Source organism: Callospermophilus lateralis, unplaced genomic scaffold, assembly GCF_048772815.1.
Source record: "Callospermophilus lateralis isolate mCalLat2 unplaced genomic scaffold, mCalLat2.hap1 Scaffold_707, whole genome shotgun sequence".
NCBI classification, from domain to species: Eukaryota; Metazoa; Chordata; class Mammalia; order Rodentia; family Sciuridae; genus Callospermophilus; species Callospermophilus lateralis.
The window spans coordinates 714,294-719,790 of NW_027515179.1; the positions used below are offsets into that span (position 1 = coordinate 714,294).

A 5,497-nucleotide genomic window follows, 5' to 3' on the forward strand; every position below is an offset into this window, starting at 1 on the left:
GGCCTCCAAGAGTGAATCAGGTCCCTGGCCTTTATTCAAGAGTAAAGGATGCCACCACACACATGAGGAAGTTAGTAAATTCCCTCCCCTATCACTCCCCACCCAGAAGTCTGCCAACTTCTAGATGGTAATGGTGTGTGGGATAGTGAAATCAGCATATCCATCAACACACTCCCTGCTCATCATGTACAGGGAAGGGCCAGTGGCTCCAGTTCCACATCAACATCCTCTGGAGGCTCCCTGGACACCAGCTCCCAAATACCCAGAGGGAGGGACATCCCCCCAGTCCCCTCCTAGCCGCCACCAGGCAGCCCCCAGGAGCTCTGAGGGACCATCATGAAGGGGACTCCTTACTACACAGACTGCCTTTGATTTGGGGGACAGTGAGTGGGACCTGTTGGTTGAACTTGGTGTGACAAGGGTGGGCATCCTGGGTCCACCCCCATAGCCGGAGGCCTGCTTAGGAGCCTCCCCAGTGTTCCTCCCACTTGTCAAGTGAGCATGTCCAGACATGGGGAAGTAGGATGTGCTCCTAAAAGCATGTCTGAGGAGGTGAGGCTAAAGTGCAGGGCCCTCTGCTCATAGGAAGGGACAGACAGCACATGGCTTAAGAACTGGGGATTAGACTCAGGGGCACTCAATCATTGAGCCACATTCCTAACTCTTCTTATGTTTTATTTAGAGATATGGTCTGGCTAAGTTGCTTAGCATCTTGCTAAGTTGCTGAGGCTGGCTTTGAACTTGCAATCGTACTGCCTTAGCCTCCAAAGCTGCTGGGATTATAGGCCTGAAGGACATAGCCTTTTTGTTGGGAAAACCTGGGTTCTATTCCCTGCCCTGCCACTTGCTACCTTGGAGATCCTGGACATGTGGCTTGGCTCTTCTGAGTCTCACTCTACCTATCTGCAAAATGGGGGTGATATCTGTAGCCCCTCTTTCAAGACTGTGTAAAGATTCACATGGATTTTATGTGGTGACTATATCCCACATAGCAAGCACTGGACTAATGCATGCCTTTTCATAAAAGTATTTCAGATTAAAAAACACACATTCCTGGTAATCCCAGTGAATCAGGAGGCTGAGGTAGGAGGATCAAAAGATTCAGGTGAGCTTGGGCAACTTAGTGAGATCCTCAAAATAAAAAATAAAAATAAAAAAGTAAAAAGGGCCAGGGTTATAAGGCCCAGTGATAAAGACACCTGTGGGTTTGATCCCCAATTCCACAAAATAAAAAAAAATGATTTCATGAAATGTCAGGCATATTGCAGAGATGCAGTAAATATTCTTTAGATTGATGCTTGGCTTTCAGCAAGAGTCAAGTTGCAGCTGCCTTTAGTCTGAGTATTTTGTAGGTGCTCCGTGGTAGCCTAAGGTTTACCTTGTTTCCTGGGCCCTGGCAGCCTGGACACCCTTTGCCTCTTCACTGGAGGGCCAACAGGATTTTTTGAAATGACCCTGTGGATGGGGTAAAGGGAGCAGGTTCTGTCCAGGGTGAGGTCCCTGGGAAGCTTTTAGCACGGGTGTGTTAATGCAGGCTGGGAGGTCAGGAGCCCCGTGCCAGCCAATGAGACCTGAAAGCTTAGTCCCAGCCTGGAAGAAGGCTAAGGCAATGTGCGAACATGAGGCTGACCTGAGCTTAGTTCAGATGTTGCCATTTACTGCTGCGTGGCTACAGGCTTCTCTCTGGTCTGTGAAATTGGGCTCATGTTGTCTTCTGTGCTCATCAACCAGGTTGGGGTTGAGGGTTCAATGATATAGAAAGAATGTATAGATACAATGGAGTGTGGGACACAAGTGTCCTGGGAAATCAAATGAGAACTTCGAACATCTTTTACAGAAGGCAGCAGAGTAAAGAGGAAACCTTGAACAGGGGCTCAAATCTTGGTTCTGTAACTTTGGGGCTGTGTGACCTTAGGTAAGTTACAGAACATCTCTGAATCTGGTTCCTCATGTGAATGCGTACTCTATTATCATGAAGGCATAATACTCTTTCCCACGCTATTGCCCACCTGGGACTCGCTGTGCTCCAGGAGAAAACTTCTCTGGCCAGAGCCTGCCACCACAGAACATGCTCTGTCCTTCTCTGACCCCAATCCACAATGTCACTTGAAGCAGATTGAATGAGAGGGGCAAGCTAGGGAAGAGCTGTGGAAGCTTGGTTGGATGCCAGGGAGCAGTGACAGTAAAGTGAGGTCCTGCCTGCCCTCCTGGTGGTCGTGCTCCGGCAGAGGGGTGCATGTTGGAACATACGCTAGAAAGAGCAAACAGGCACGGGAGGGGATAGGTGTGGCAGGAGGCTGTTCTGGTTTGGATGTGAGGGGTCCCCAAAAAACTTAGCTGTGAGACAATGCAAGAGGTTTCGAAGGACAAGTGATGGGGTTGTAAGAGTCTTAACCCCTCAGTGAATTAATCCCCTGATAGTGATTGACTGAGTGGTGACTGAAGTGGTGGGGTGTGGCTGGGGAGGAGGGTCATGGGCCAATTATTTGGGATATATATTTGTATTTGGCAAGTGGAGCCTCCCTCTGCTTCCTGATCATCATGTGAGCCCCTTCCCTCTACCACACTCTTCTGCCATGAGGTTCAGCTCACCTCAAACCTTGAGGAATGGAGCCTGCTGTCTGTGCATTGAGACCTCTAAAACCCTGAGCCCCCAAGGCAACTTTTCCCTCTCTATAATTGTTCTGGTTGGGTCCTCCAATAGTGCAGCAAAAAAGCTGACTAAAACAGAGACTATTTTCAATCAGGTGGCAAGGAAATCTTCCCGTTTGTTGGCAGAGGATACAGAGGAACAGACTGACCCAAGGTCAGCCAGCAAGGTTCTGAAATATTCCAGAGGTCTGGCCCTCCTCTCTGCTCCACACTGTGTCCAGGGTCCACTCACACTTTCTCCATGGCCTTGTCCTACTCGTGCCCACACCTCTGAAGGGACAGCCCAGCTGGCTAGCCCTTTCTTCTCTCAGGCAGCCGAAGCTGCTGGGAGGATCTGAACTCCAGCCAGCCACGGCGCTCTCGGGTCTGTCCCTGCCCAGTCGTGGGGAGGAGGCTCAGGACCCTGTCCTCTGGGGGGGGCATGTTGGGGGCCAGGAACTTACAAAGGCAAATAATGTCTGGGTAAACATTGGCTGCTGATAGCTCCAGCTGTGGGTGCCAATGATGTCCCCTTGGTCCAGATGTTGGTCTCACCCACCTCCCTCCTGTGGCAGTACATTTGAGGAGAACCTTGTAGGCCAGTGGAGAGCAACACAGAATGCGGGGTGGGGAGGGGGCTGGCAGGGCCACCCAGCACAATCCATGCACAGCTAGCCAGCATAGTCCTCCACCTCCAGGGTTGTCCGGACAGCAGGGGTCACTCCTGGGCTGAGAGTGTACCAGGGAAGATGGGGCCACAGCCTCCCCTCTCCAATGTCCCAGATTTCCTGGCTGGGAATGAAAACTGAATCCAGAGGTGGAACCAATGCCAGGACCCTACGCTCTCCCAGGATAGAGTGAGCTTCTTGTCCCTGGAGGTTTGTCAGCAGGGTCTGCACCTTCAGAGCTGGCGAGAAGCAGGCTACTCAGGGCATTGGAGAGGGTTGGGACTAGAGCCTTCTCTTGGATTCTTTTTTTTTTTTTTTTTTTTTGCTAAGCATATATTTCTCTTTAATTAACTATATTTCCTAATAAAGTAGTATGTGTAAAGAAAGTTATTTTCTTCCAAGTAAAAATACCTCATATTTTTTAGTATATTTAAATAATATATAGGCACACACTAAAAATGTTTTTATTTTATGTACAAATGGGCAGATGTTATACTCATAAATTCTATATTCCATAACAATTAAGAACCTGTTTTTAAAAAGAAAGAAAACTCCGCAACAAATTTTAAGACACTAGGATTTCTTTGCTTCTACATCAGGGGAGGGGGGAGGGAGCTTGCTCTACCAGGAATCACAAATTAGAACTGAGTATTCTCTAAAGCAGAAATAATATAGTGCCATTTCAAATAAAGATTAGTCAGCTCTCCTCACAAACACTCACAACTACCTGCCAACAACAGGTAAACCAGGTCAAAACAGCTTAGCATAACTAGGCTTCATGGTATTTGGCCATTATGCTCCTTTAGGCTAATAAATCAAAACAGAAAATACTAAAATAAATGATTTTGAGATTGCCATACATTTTGAGATTGTTGTATCCTCCCTTCTATAACATAATAAAGGGAACATTTTACTGCAAAGAAAATTTGATTTTACCTATCACTGGCCATAAATTTTTGTAATTACTTATTACATAAATGCTGCCTAGTGCCATTATCCAAAAGGCATGACCATTCTGTCCACAATCCACTTGTGCATTTATAAAGAGAATTTTCATGATTTACATAAGCATGTCTATCAATGAAGACATTACAATGAGGTGCAATCTAACATCCATAATCTGATGCTTTGCAGATAGCAATGTAGAACAGTATTTGTAATCACCTTTCACTTCAGTGACCTTATATAAAAATTAATTATTTAGAATTAAATTCTAAGTCTCCAAAGGAGATTTTCAAATGTACACATAGAAATGATTATAGAGTAAGATTTTTAAGAAACATCCTCCATGTCGACATCCTGTTGTAACTGCTGTACCATTTTTTCTTCCAGCTGCTTTCCTTTGCCTGCAAGAGGGGCTCTGATAAGATGGATGTTTTGCTTGACTTCTTTAATGTCCTGAACTTTCTGTAGCTCTTTATTTTTCTTCAATCTGTTCATTATAAATTTAGCTTGGCGTTTCTGTTTGATCTCTTCAACTCTCTTCATTGCATCAATAGTTTTATTCCATAGTTCTTGCTGGTATTGGACAGGTTCATTTCTACGTTTTTCAAATTCAAATGAGTTATCCACTGTAAGCTCTTTGCCAGCTGCTTTCCGGAATGCTTTAGTCCACCTGACCTTGCGAGGATTATGCTTCTTTTTAAAGTTCTTATGACATTTGGATTTACAGAATCTGAATACCTTGCAATCATTGCAGACGAACATCATGCCGTGGCCGGGGTAGATGGGCCCTGAACAGAAATAACACTTCTCGATATGCATGTTGAGGCCGCGTGGGTCCCCTCCAACCTTCTCTTGGTTTCTTGCCAATTGCCCCACCCCTGATCCTGAAGCCAACAGGGTGCCCAGTCCACCCTCCCCTCCAGCACCAGGAGAGTCTAGAACTTGCTTCTTCAAATCTCCCTTCCCTGAGTGGGTCAATGTCTTGATGGGACCCTCCCCCGCCCCAGGTGCACACCGACACTTCTCCTAATGCATCCTGGCTGGCCGGCTGGGAGCCACAGACGACATGTCACATGAGGGGACATAAGGGGGCTCTCACATTTCCCACGCCTGGGCTCCTGGGCCCCCAGCATTCATGACGGCTGATTTCAACATGAAAGGGCCCCTTGAGAAGGAGAGCCCCCCTCCCTTTTCCCCTCGCCTCTGCTAAGCCCCACTCTACAGCTAAACACTGTCTGAGCCTCCCTCCCTCT

At 47.0% G+C, this 5,497-nt stretch overlaps 1 pseudogene; it reads right to left on the reverse strand.

Annotated features, from left to right (window-relative positions):
• Positions 1-3,677: 3,677 nt before the first annotated feature.
• LOC143386918 (putative ribosome biogenesis protein RLP24 pseudogene) lies at positions 3,678-5,063 on the reverse strand (annotated as a pseudogene).
• Positions 5,064-5,497: the final 434 nt, after the last annotated feature.